Raw genomic sequence first — 12,677 nt, 5'->3', positions numbered from 1 at the left:
TGGAAAGAGAAACAATTGCGATTTTAGGTCAGTGAACTTTAATTCGGTCTGGAGAAAAATTAAAGCTAAGTGTATTTCAGCTGGGCTGGGAATAAAGAACAAAAGGGAATAGTTATGATCTGATAGGGTGAGGGGCAGAAGAGATTACCTGACTAACTGGCAGATGGGCAAGTCTGTTGTTATATAGTATGTAAAGAAACAAAATATGAATTAGGGCAAGATATAAATAAACTTATGGAACTCTACTGCCACCCCCCCCCCCCCCAATGCATTGTGTACAAAGATAGTCAGGGAGTTAAACACCTCCTCACAAATCACCCAAGCTTGAAGCTTTCTTCAGGGTTTTTAAAGAGAAAACTTGGTGAAACTGCAGAAAAGTTCAGAAAAACACATATTAGATTCAATGCAAAATCATCGCGCGCCTGAATATTCCTATAGATTATTCTCACGATTAGTATTAAACAAGTTAATACACATGTGCAACAGTCTATAGCTATGCTGTGGACTGGAGTGAACTTGTGGTGCAATGATATCTTAATAGCTATGAATGATAAACATAATACTTCCTTCAATGTACATCTGCTAAATGTTTACCACTATTAAGAAAGTTTAAGACTCACAGATATTACTGTCTCAAGGGCAAGTAAAAAATGGGTGGAGATGGATATATTTGCTCCAAGTTGGAATTCAAATTAATGCTTGCAGGAAATAGATAGATAGATAGATAGATAGATACTTTATTCATCCCCATGGGGAAATTCAACATTTTTTCCAATGTCCCATACACTTGTTGTAGCAAAAACTCATTACATACAATACTTAACTCAGTAATAATATGATATGCATCTAAATCACTAACTCAAAAAGCATTAATAATAGCTTTAAAAAAAGTTCTTAAGTCCTGGCAGTTGAATTGTAAAGCCTAATGGCATTGGGGAGTATTGACCTCTTCATCCTGTCTGAGGAGCATTGCATCGACAGTAACCTGTCGCTGAAACTGCTTCTCTGTCTCTGGATGGTGCTATGTAGAGGATGTTCAGGGTTTTCCATAATTGACCGTAGCCTACTCAGCGCCCTTCGCTCAGCTACCGATGTTAAACTCTCCAGTACTTTGCCCACGACAGAGCCCGCCTTCCTTATCAGCTTATTAAGACGTGAGGCGTCCTTCTTCTTAATGCTTCCTCCCCAACACGCCACCACAAAGAAGAGGGCGCTCTCCACAACTGACCTATAGAACATCTTCAGCATCTCACTGCAGACATTGAATGACGCCAACCTTCTAAGGAAGTACAGTCGACTCTGTGCCTTCCTGCACAAGGCATCTGTGTTGGCAGTCCAAAAACAGCTCACCAACAGGAAGATGTGTTTGTACAAAACATCACCTGCAGAGGCAGAACAGGAACAATGATCTGTAATCTGTTGAGCTCATTTTTGTTTTGTAAAGTCTGTGATATACAGAGGAAAGATGCTTTCTACAAACACTTATTAAACTAAATGTGCTTTATTTCAAGTGTGTAATGAGTGTTGTTATTGTGCAAGAAATTGAGAGAGAGGGTAGAATAGAAGTATGAGAGAGAAATAAAATGGCAGGTTTCTGGAAACTCATGGTTATTTTCTGTGCTTGGAGTGCATATCATTGTTTTATGTATAAATTTTGTTGTAGCCCAGAGAGATTTGTTGTTTTATCTCCTGCACCGGAATGGGCAGGTGTACTGAGAATGGAGAGGTTGTTCATTGAGTGAGAAGGGGAGAAAACCATTGTTCATTGGGTGAGGCGAGGAAAAAGTAAATGTTGAGTGTGACCAGAAGTGGAGAAAATTCGTTGGACTCAATCAAGGGTCCCATCGATTCCTCATTTAAAAAGAAAGAAAAACTATGGAGTCCAGATGAAGGTCATGACTCAAAATGCCAACAGTCCACTTCCCTCCAGAAATGCTGCCTGACCTGCTGAGTTCCTTTAGTATTTTTTGTGTTGCTCCAGGTTCCAGTGTCTTCAAGAAAGAAAACCTATTAGAAAATCTGGTAAATATAAGAGATGAGTTTTATTTGTCAAATGTACGTCAAAGCATACAGTGAAATGCATAAGTACTTTATGTCAATGACAAATACAGTTTGTGCTGTGGAGAGCCCACAAGTGTCGCCACGCTTCTGGCCCAACATAGCATGCCAACAATTTGCAAACACTAACTCTTAAGTCTCTGGAATATGGGAAGAAACCAGAGCATGGGAGGAATCCCACGTGGTTACGAGGGCTACAACTACTACGTCGACTCAGGCCTGGGGGGCGGCGTCAGGCACGATGACGGACTCTCCACTCCTCCCTCTCCCTCATGGGTGTGGTCAATTCATCTACACTAGCCATGCCGCTATCTTCTAGGAGCGTGTTGACCATATTCTTGGGAGGGTGCCCAGGGTTCATCCTCCCATGCTTGGGCTCCCATGTGTAGGCTGGCAGGTTGCTCAGGGTGGCGTTGACAGTGTCCCTCTAGTTGCAGTCTTCTCACCTCAGTTTTAGTAGTGAGCATCAGTAGGTCATAATGGAGCTCGACATTCGCCATGTGCTGTTATCAACTAACGTCAAGAGTCATCCTGAGCATTCGTGTATAGCAATCATCTAGTGACTTCTCATGGTCTTGGTGAGTGTCCACGTCTCGCATCCGTATGTGAGAATGGACTCTATGACTGCTATGAAGATCCTCTTTTTGAGCCCTCTGGTCAGCTTCGACCTCCAGATTTCCTTCATGTCGTTCATAGCCCTCCACGCCAGCGCCTTCCGTATCTTCATGTCCTTCTCTGAACTCATCATTCTTTACCTGAGGTACTTGAAGTCTAAGACTTTCTTAGTAGTATCATTCTTTACGGTCTTGAGAGTGCCTTCGTCGGAGTTGAACGCCATGAACTCTGTCTTTTTAGCGTTTAGGTGAAGTCCAACTTTATTGCATTCAATTTCCACTTTTGTCAGCAGCTGCTGTTACAGGGAGAACATACAAATACCTTACAGTCAGTGGAAGGATTTGAACCCTGATCAGTGATCTTCTGGTGTATTAAAGCAATTGTGCTAACCACGATGCTACTGTCGCCACCCTGGTATGGCAGTTGGTATGCACAAAACATGTGCCTACAGGTATTCTGCCCTTGGATCATACTGTATTGCATTTAATTGCCAAATACAGTCTTCTGCTAGCAGTGATCTCCAGGCTTATTGAAGAGGTTAACTGCAGTGCAGTGCCTGTGTGAGTTTTGGGCCCTGCCCTGTATTGCTGTAATAATCACCTGACCCCAGTGGCTAAAAAGCTCTCAATCATAATTGAATGCTTGTGAATGTCTTTCGATATTTAGAAATATTCAAAGTCTTTCAAGCCATATTAAAATATCTTGAAGTTAAAGCACTTCAAAAAAAAATTAGTAGATTTAAATTAAACAAAGGGAATATAATTTTTGCACCACTCTAAAGAAAAGGCATTGTCCTGAAACATTAACTCTGCTTCTTTCCTCATAGATGCTGTTTGACTTGCTTGAGTATCTCTAGCATTTATTTCTAAGTACTATTCTGCGGCTAGCCAATTCTTTGCATTGATAACAGTGGGTCTATGAGCCAATGTCAGATTATACCTGGGTCAGTCTATGCAGGCAGATCTCCCGTCTTAAGTGCTCGGGTATCTGAAGATGTCCATGCAGTCTTGCTGGCGTCTGTGAATCTGTTGGAACAGAAAAGGTTTGTCAGGATTAACTGAGCAAAATTGTGGTCCATGGCATTCTTGTAAAAAAGAAATTACAAATTTCCTCTGCAAAATTATGGGGAGAAAGCAAAGTAGTGCAACCAACTAGATCCTTCAAATTGGCACAAGGAAGAGAGAAACCGTTTGATTTGCTATATGATCCTGTAATATATTACAACTACTGTAAAAGATTATTTGTAAAAGACAAGTTCCACACCAAAGTAATCTGTTAACATGTTATTGGTGGAGGAACTGGTGTTGTCCAGGTGATAAAAACAACTTGCATCATTTGAAAAATGTAGTGGAATAGCTTTAGGACCTGGTCAGGAAATCCATCTCTGTTTCTGTATAGGGCAAGTTTCAAGTACATTTATTATCAAGTAATGTTTAAATTATACAACCTTAAGATTTGCTTGCTCACAGGTAGCCACAAAGCAAGAAACCCAAAATTAAGAAAAAATAAATAAAAATGAATGACCCAAGAGAAAGAAAGAAATATAAATCATGCAAACAATGGAATTGAACAACAGCATTCTGAACCAAAATTGAGTCTTCAGATCTGAACCTCGGAGCAGTCCAGAGTAGGTCCAAAGCCTCACTTACCAGCGCATCATATTAGCAGGCACAGAGCACAGCATTCTTTATCGTCTTAGCACCATGGAGATAACCATCGCAGAGAATAAGCAAAATCGGCTCTTGTCCTGACCAACACCTGTCTTTTCGGTCTACCTGGGCCAGTGTTTAAATTGACCAAGCAACAGAACGGTGAAAAGCTCCGGCACCCTGGAGAGAGGACTGAGGATCACAGAGAACGAGTGAAATCGGCTCTCTCCTCCAATCTGCGTTGGCATTTAAATTGTCTAAACAGTGTAAGGTACCTTACACTAGGACACAGGCACCGTTGCTGCGAAGGGCCCCGGGACTACACCATGCCACCCAGCAACTCACTGCAGGCCCAGATTTGGCCACCCAGCATTCATCTGCTCTCAAACTCTTCAAATCAGCTCAATCCAACCTCACACCTAGACCAGTTGTGTGAGCATCGAAATCAAATCTCTGCCCAGGACCTAACTCCTCCTTACAGCGCAATCCAACCTCACTCTCAGGTCAGTTGTACAGGCATCGGAACTCCATCTGCATTGATCGATTCATCCCCTTGGGATTTTGTCCCTTGCAATTCTTTTGGTCGTCATATATCTGAAGAAGGCTTTGAGATATTCCTTCATTGTGTCTGCTGGAGAAAACTCGTGTCCTATTTTCGTCCTCCTGATTTCCTTAGGTGTTCTCTTGCATTTCTTATACTCTACACATACCTCATTTGTTCCTTCCTGCCTATACCGGCTATGAATTTTCTTCTTCTTAACCAGGACCTGAATATCTCTCAAACTAAGGTTCCCTAAACCTGTTGTCTTTGCTTTTTATTGTGACAGGAACAAGCAAACTGTTTTCTCAAAATTTCACTTCTGAAGCCTCCAATTTACCAAGTGGAGTCATAGAAAAACACAGCAGAGAACCAGGCCTGTTGACCCACTTGGTGCTTGTTGAACCATTTAAACCGCCTACTCCCATCCAGGAGAGTCATAGAAAAGTACACCTTTACCAGAAAACAGCCTGTCCCAATTCATCCTTGCCAGATCCATTCTGATACAATCCTTTCTCCAATTCAGAATCTCAGCCTGAGGGCCAGACCTATCCTACTCCATAATTATCTTGAAACTACTGGCATTATGATCACTAGATGCAAACTGTTCCCCTACACAAATTCTGTCACATACTCGGTCTCATTTCCTAATAGGATATTATTAGATTTCCTATAATTGTCATGTCACGTTTCCTGTAATTATAAGACGTATTTACACCCCAGGTGTTTTTTTTTAGAAGAGATTGAATAGGCTAGGTCTCTAAGCTCTTCAGTTTTGAAGATTGAAACATGACATCATTGAAGCATGCAGTATTCTGGGGGAGGGTGTTTCTTTTGGGGATGGAGTTTTAGAATTAGAGGGGTCACAATAACAACATAAATGGTTGGCCATATGGATCTGAAAAGAAGATAAATTTCTTCACTCTGCTATTTTCTAACCAAGAGAGCCAGGTTCAGTCATGGATTATGTTTGTAGTCAAGACTGATACCTTTGTTAATGCAGGGATCCGGGGATTAAGGGAATAGGACAGGAAAATGATTTTGAAGTAGTGAATCAGCTATTGTCTTGTTGAATTACAGAACAGACTTGAAGGATCAAATAACATACTCTTGTTCATCTTTCTCACATTTCTTCACTGCAAAATAATTTGGAAAGCTTTTGGACTCCTTAGATTTTAATAGTTTAGGTATAGAACTGGAAAATCAATCCAGTTTAATATATCCGTTGGACAATACTATCCAGCTAACTACTCCCCTTCAGTCTACTCTGTCACAACAAACTGATGGAAAATGTAATTGACTGTGTTATCAAACTATACCTGCTAACTGGTGCTAATTTTAGCTTCCAGTCAAAGTGTATGGCTCTAAACTTCATTACACTCACAATCTAAATGCTAACAAAAGAGCTGTGTTGAGATTAACCTTCCTTGAGATCAAGAGTTTCTAAACCAAATATATCAAGGACTCCTGGTGATTGAATGGAATGGAAATCCAGAAAACTTCACAGACTGAAGTCTTATCTTGTACAAAAGGAAATTTGCTTTGATGGTTGAAGATTAGTCTCAGCCCCAGGACAGCATGCCAGATTCCACAGACAATGTGCATTTCCAGTATGTTTCATTTCATTTCAGTGCTCAAGCATATGTATTCTTCATCATCAGAAGGGCAGATAATTGTGGTACTGTACAGTTCCATTTGCAGTTTCTTAGAAAATAAAACAGTCTACTGTATCTGACTGCAAAAGACCTGTCAGTTTTCAAACTCAAATAGCAAACTATACCAGTGGAAGCAGTTGACCATCACAAATCGTGACCCAACCACCTGTACATTACGATAGCATAGCATTGTTCAGTCTCCCTCCATTAGACAACATTGTTCAGTACTTTAAATGGAAAGTCAAACAACTACACTCTCTCTCTCAGAACAGGTCAGAGGAGCATGATGAAATATTCTGTACCATTCTGGATTAGCACTGCTCTAAAGGTTATACAGAATCTCAGTGTCATACATAACAAAATTAATCATTTAACCCACACCATATTCACCACCCAACCACTTATTTGCTCCATCACCATGACATTGTGTTTGCACTCTGTGTTTCCTTGATAAGGCAGTCTTCGACACCTTAATCCTGACCTCCGAGACCCAAAAGGATGTAGAAACATCAGAACTTGCAAATTCTCCTCAAGATCACAGAACTCCAAAGTAAATGGCACTGCATACCTTCACATAAACTGATGGTGAAGCACTATAAACTTGTGAAGTCCAGTATTTATTGACTGTTCCACAAAGGGTGTCCTCAGTTTGTGAATGATTTTTCTTGAAATGCTGGATTACTACCTTCAGGAAGGAGTACAGGAGCCTGAAGAACAACACTCAATGATTTAGAAACAGCTTTTTATCCTCTGTCGTCAGATTCCTGATTGGTCTGTAGACTCTAGGTCATTATTCCACTTTTGTACTTTTTATTTATTTGTAATTTGTAGCTTATAGCAATTTTTTATGTCTTGCACTATACCGCTGTCATAAAACAACAAATTTCATGACATCAATGATTCTGATTCTGAGTGAAGCAGGAACTGCGCAGTTTCCTATACTATGTCCTTGTCCAAAAGACTGACCAAGTGTAACCACTGACTGGTGATTGTGATCAGTAAATGCTGTAGGAAATTCCTATTCGTGTCACAAAATGCTATTTGTTAGAAGAACACCATGGGTATGCAGAGCTCCCACGCTGTCATCCACATTATGTTTTGACTCCAAACTGAGGAGAGCTTCTCTGTTGAGTATTTTTTTTGCCCATTTCTGACATTGGCTATGCTTAGAGTCTCATATTGTTACTGTCAAAGCTATATTTTGGCTTGTTTTGTTTTCTTGGGCTCTAGTCAGTTAGGAGGCAAGACTTTTTCAACAAAATTTGAGAAAAATTCTTCAAACATGGCCTGAAATTAAAAATTAGGTATTAACTTTGGCCAATACCCAGGGAGTTAGAATGTTAAGGACATAGTTCACTGGAATGCTCCAGTATAAGAATTAGTGTTGATGGTTTCATATGAAAACATATCAAGTGCCTTAAAAGTGTCAAGTAAAACAATTCATGTTAACGTTGATGGAAAATTCATCCTTATCAAGGCTGACAATGTTTATTTTGTTCATTTCTGTCTGCTTTTACATTGTGTAGTTGTCAGAATGTAGGAGAATAAGGGGTGATCTTTTAGAGATGTATAAAATCATGAGGGACATAAATAAGAAGAATGTTGAGTATTTTTCCCAGGGTTGGAAAATCAACTAGTGGTGAGAGTGGTGAGAGGGGAAAGACTGTATAGGGTGGTGTTTCTGAGGAAGTAAGTGATTGAGGCAGATAGAGTAACTGATTTTAAAAGGCAGTTGGACAAGATCATGGATAGGGAATGTTTGGAAGGATATGAGATAAACATTGGCAAATGGGACCAGTTAGGATGTACATCTTGGTCAGCAATGACAGGTTGGGCTTGAGGGCCTGTTTGACACTGCATGACATTAGGGGCTCCACAGCAGGGTCGTGATTAGTGCTCGGAGCATTGAAGTTAGGAATTCAATCCCGTTGTCCTCTGTACAGAGTCCCTGTGGAGTGTGTGGGTTTCCTCTGGGTCCTCCAGTTTCTCCCCACAGTCCAAAGAAGTACTGGGTAGATGAATTGGTAATTGTAAATTGTCCCATGGTTAAGCTAGGGTTAAATCAGAGTTGTCGGGGTTCGCTGGACAGCATGGCTTAAAGGGCAGAGACAAATTCCATGCTGTATCTCTAAATAAAATAAAGTACTTATTTGAGGGACCTCAATCCAAAGTGTCAACAGTTCATTGCCCTCAACTCACAGAGGCCCTCAAGCAGATTGTTGTTTCTTTTTTAACTTTGTGGCCATTTTAATTGGGTAATTGTGTGGTTGTGCATCAGAATGGTTTGCAATTCTCAAAACACATGGCTTTTTAAAGCAACTAACTATATTGAATAAGTTTCTTTGCATCTAAGTATCTAATTTTGGTTTGAGCAACATCCTATAATGTTGCATAATCTTCATGAATGCACAGTTTGCTCCAAAATAATATTTAACATTGAACATTTTTATAATGTGAAACAAAAACTTGTAAAACATAACTATGAAGCTGTTCTTTTGAATTTAAATCCAATTGTTGCAGCCAATATCCACTTTTTTTTATAAAACTGAATTAATCTGTTGGTATGCTTTCTGAAATATGTTATTTTAATATTACACTTAAATTGGAATGTTGACTAAGTAGGATTTATTAAATTATCTTTCAAAAATGTAATCATTATTATTCCAAATGATAATATTTATCTAAATCCATACTTTTAAGTCACATTATCTACAGTGGATCATAAAATAAGACTTGGTTTGTGCTGTTTCTCCACAGCAGGTGAAAAGGTGATTCACTTTCCATCAAACATGCCTGAAAGATTTATGAATTGTGCATTTGTACTATGGAAATGCCAGGAATGCATTTACATTGACAGTGTTGTATACGGTCAATGAATCTCGCCAGTTTTCACATCACATTTTGCTCCTAACAGAATAAAATCAGCAGTTACATTTTTTGTGGAATGCATAGTAGCTTGGAATCAGTAAACATTTAAAAACTGTCAACTTTATTTTGTTTAACAAAATGCATCAGAAAAATTGGCTTCTCCTCCAAAGAGTGCTACTGCCTATCGTTATTTTACCACACATTTATCATTTGAAATTTACAGCAAATTTGAAAATGATTGCTACAATATATTGTCCACATACAAATAAAGCCACAGCAATGGAATGTTGTATGAATGTAAATTCACAGTATTGAGCACACAACCAACCACTGTCCACCCAACCTCGCTTCCAGTGCTCTGCAGAAAACTACTCCTGATCCCATTGTCTAAGTTCCCACATTCAGCATTTATTTAAAACATTTTTATTGCTTCTCAAATGCTTTGTAAATAAATAGACTTATTTGCCCTATACCAACCAGATGTAGAAAGAAATTTCATTTGCATAAAATGGACTTTTGTAATATTTTTGGAAATATTTAAAATCTTTCCACTTTCCCGTCACAGACCTTTTTTTTGTCATCGATCAAAGGAAGATTTTTAATTATATAACCTCTTGGGTATGTAGAATTCTGAGACTTATTTCAAGTGTTTTACAGCCTGTACAGTACCTGTGAAGTTGCTTTTGTAATATGGGGAGGAAGAAGCTCATTAAATAGCACCTTACACAACCTTGATGTCTTCCAAAGCACTTCCCAATTTTTGAAAAATGTTGACAAATAGACAAGTGCAGAAATCAACGTGCACATAGCATTATCCCCCAAACACTGCAAAGGTGCCTGATCAGATACAAATTGTATAATGACTTTGGTGATGTTAAAGGGTCGCCATGTCTCAGGAAGAACTTCACTTTTTCGTCTTTCACTCACCCTGAGCTTTTTTTTAAACAAAGAGCAGTACCATACAGGAACAGGTCCTCTGGCTCACAATGTTGTGCTGAACTAATTAACTCAATAATTAAATGTTAATTATATTAATCCCTCTATTCTCTGCAAGTTCATGTGCTATCTAATAACCTCTTATGCCTGGAATAAGCAGAAAAGAACTCTGATTTTTTTTCAACTAGGAAATAGTCCTTTATAACAATGCAGCACCTTCTCTGGAATGAAGTGTTGTTCTAATTGAAGTAGTAGTTTAAAAAAGGAATTAGTGCTTTCCCAGCTTATATAATAGATAAATTCTTCTTGAGCTTCCAGCCGGGAACCAGTATTGATTATAACCAACGTTTCAATGACAGACTCCGCCATCTTCATCAGGGATGATGCCTAGGCATGTCTGGTAAGGTGGTATTTACACCCCTGTAGCCTGTCCCTCCCTGATTGGTTAGTCCTCATCCAATCAGAATTCAGGTCTCCCACCTTCTTTACTATTGAATTCTGGTTCTTTCTCAGAGCAAGACCTTTGTCTTTGTTAAAATTCTTTTCCTCTAGTTTTATCTCAATCGTTTCCTTCACCTGGCGGTTCCAAAAGCTATTGGCACGGCAGTTTGCCATCAAAGTCAGTCCTCTGGTCTTTACAAATGCAGTGTTCTGCTGCGGCCAATTTCTCTAGGGAATCCAAAGGGATGCACCTCCAGTGCTCCTTGATGCAGGGTTCCAGCATGCCGATATACACTGCTCCACATTCACAGGAAGTCCTGTAAACGGCAGCCAACCTGAGTCCCAGATCATCTTTGACCCACATAAGCTGTGATCTGAGCTTCATTATGGGTTTGCGGATGGTATTAATCCTGTATTTCTTAAGGATCCTAGCGAAACTTCCAGAAACCTTGGAAACATAGGGAACTCAGGAGATAGTGCTGGGTTCCTCCTTGTTGTTAGGTTTGCTGATTTTTCTGTCGGCCCTTTTAAGGGCTCGATTGATTTCCTTGACCTTGTAGCTATTCTGTAGGAACATCATGCATCATCATCTTATTTCCTAGGGGAGACTTTCTGGGTCCGAAATAATTGCCTCCTGAGGAAGTAGAGGCAATGGGGAACCTTTTAGACCATGACATCTATGTGTTTGGATCATGGTGTTCACTCGAACTCTCAACCCTCTTGACCTCAGCACCACTGATGTAAGCAGGAGCAGGTACACAGCCCCCCTTTCTGAAGACATGATCAGCTCTTTTGTTTTGCTGACATCATGCTTCTAGGCTTTCTAGCTCCTTCCTGTACTCCAACTCAGCATTATTTGAAATGGAGGTCACTGATTTATCTACAAACTTGGAGATGCAGTTAGAGCCAAATCTGGCCACACAGTCCTGTCTGAATCGGGAGCAGAGCAAGGGCTGAAGATAAAGCCTTGTGGTACACCAGTGTTGAGAATTATTAAGGCAGAGATGTTGCTGCCTGTCCTCACTGATTGTGGTTTGTGGTCAGGACGTCAAACATCCAGTTGCAAAGTGAGGTGATCATGGAGTTTGGAGCAATACACACAAAATACTGGAGGAACTCAGCAGGCCAGGCAGAATCTATGAAAAGGAATAAACGGATGACGTTTCGGCCCAAGACCCTTCATCAGGACTCCAATATGAGAATTATTGTAGAATCTATAGAATTTTGCAATGCACCCACTTTCTTCACAGCCATCTCATTCAAAAGCTTTAGATATAAGTTGTCATGACCTGTGGAGCTCATGCTCTTCAGTCCCATTAACTTATCCAATTACATAGTTAATTTCTCTGTTCCCCTTGTTAAATCTCAACTTGATTGTCTTTTCCCTTGGTAGGGCATTCTAAAACTAGGGGGCATGGGTTTAGGGTGAGAGGAGAAATGTTTAAAAGGCACCAAAACAGCAACCTTTTCGCACAGATTTTGTTGAGTAGATGTCAGAGGAAGTGGTTGAAGCAGGTATATTAGTAAAATCTGAGGAACTCTGGATAGGTAGGTGGAGGGATGAATTCAGGAAATAGGGCTAAGCTGATCAGCATAGATTAATTTTGCCAAAGAGTCTGTATAGGTGCTGCATTATTATATGACTCCTTGACTCTTGTACTTCTCCACTGAACTTGTAAATCTTAATAATGCCTTGGTCCTCAGGTTGTAAAATTGACATCATGTTGGCATAATTAACTATTGGAATTAACAAAGCACAAAATATGGTATGGCATTCAGAAGTAACCCCAAGTGGGAGTTACTTTCCCACAAGGGATTATCACAGATCTCATGTGAAGCAATCTTGCAAATAGTCCTGAAAAACAATACAGGTGATGCAGCATTGCTTATTCAAATACTAACATCTTGAATGTGGTG

General features: G+C 39.8%; 1 protein-coding gene across 8 annotated transcripts in view; it reads left to right on the top strand.

The window, feature by feature from the left end:
* mpp7a (MAGUK p55 scaffold protein 7a) overlaps positions 1 to 12,677 on the top strand; it is a 464,536-nt gene that overhangs the window by 329,715 nt on the left and 122,144 nt on the right. The window lies entirely within an intron of this gene.

The sequence above is a fragment of the Hemitrygon akajei genome, chromosome 8 (genome assembly GCF_048418815.1).
Source record: "Hemitrygon akajei chromosome 8, sHemAka1.3, whole genome shotgun sequence".
Taxonomy (NCBI): Eukaryota; Metazoa; Chordata; class Chondrichthyes; order Myliobatiformes; family Dasyatidae; genus Hemitrygon; species Hemitrygon akajei.
Note: the sequence above shows the minus strand (reverse complement) of the source record. Positions and strands in the feature narration are given on the sequence as shown.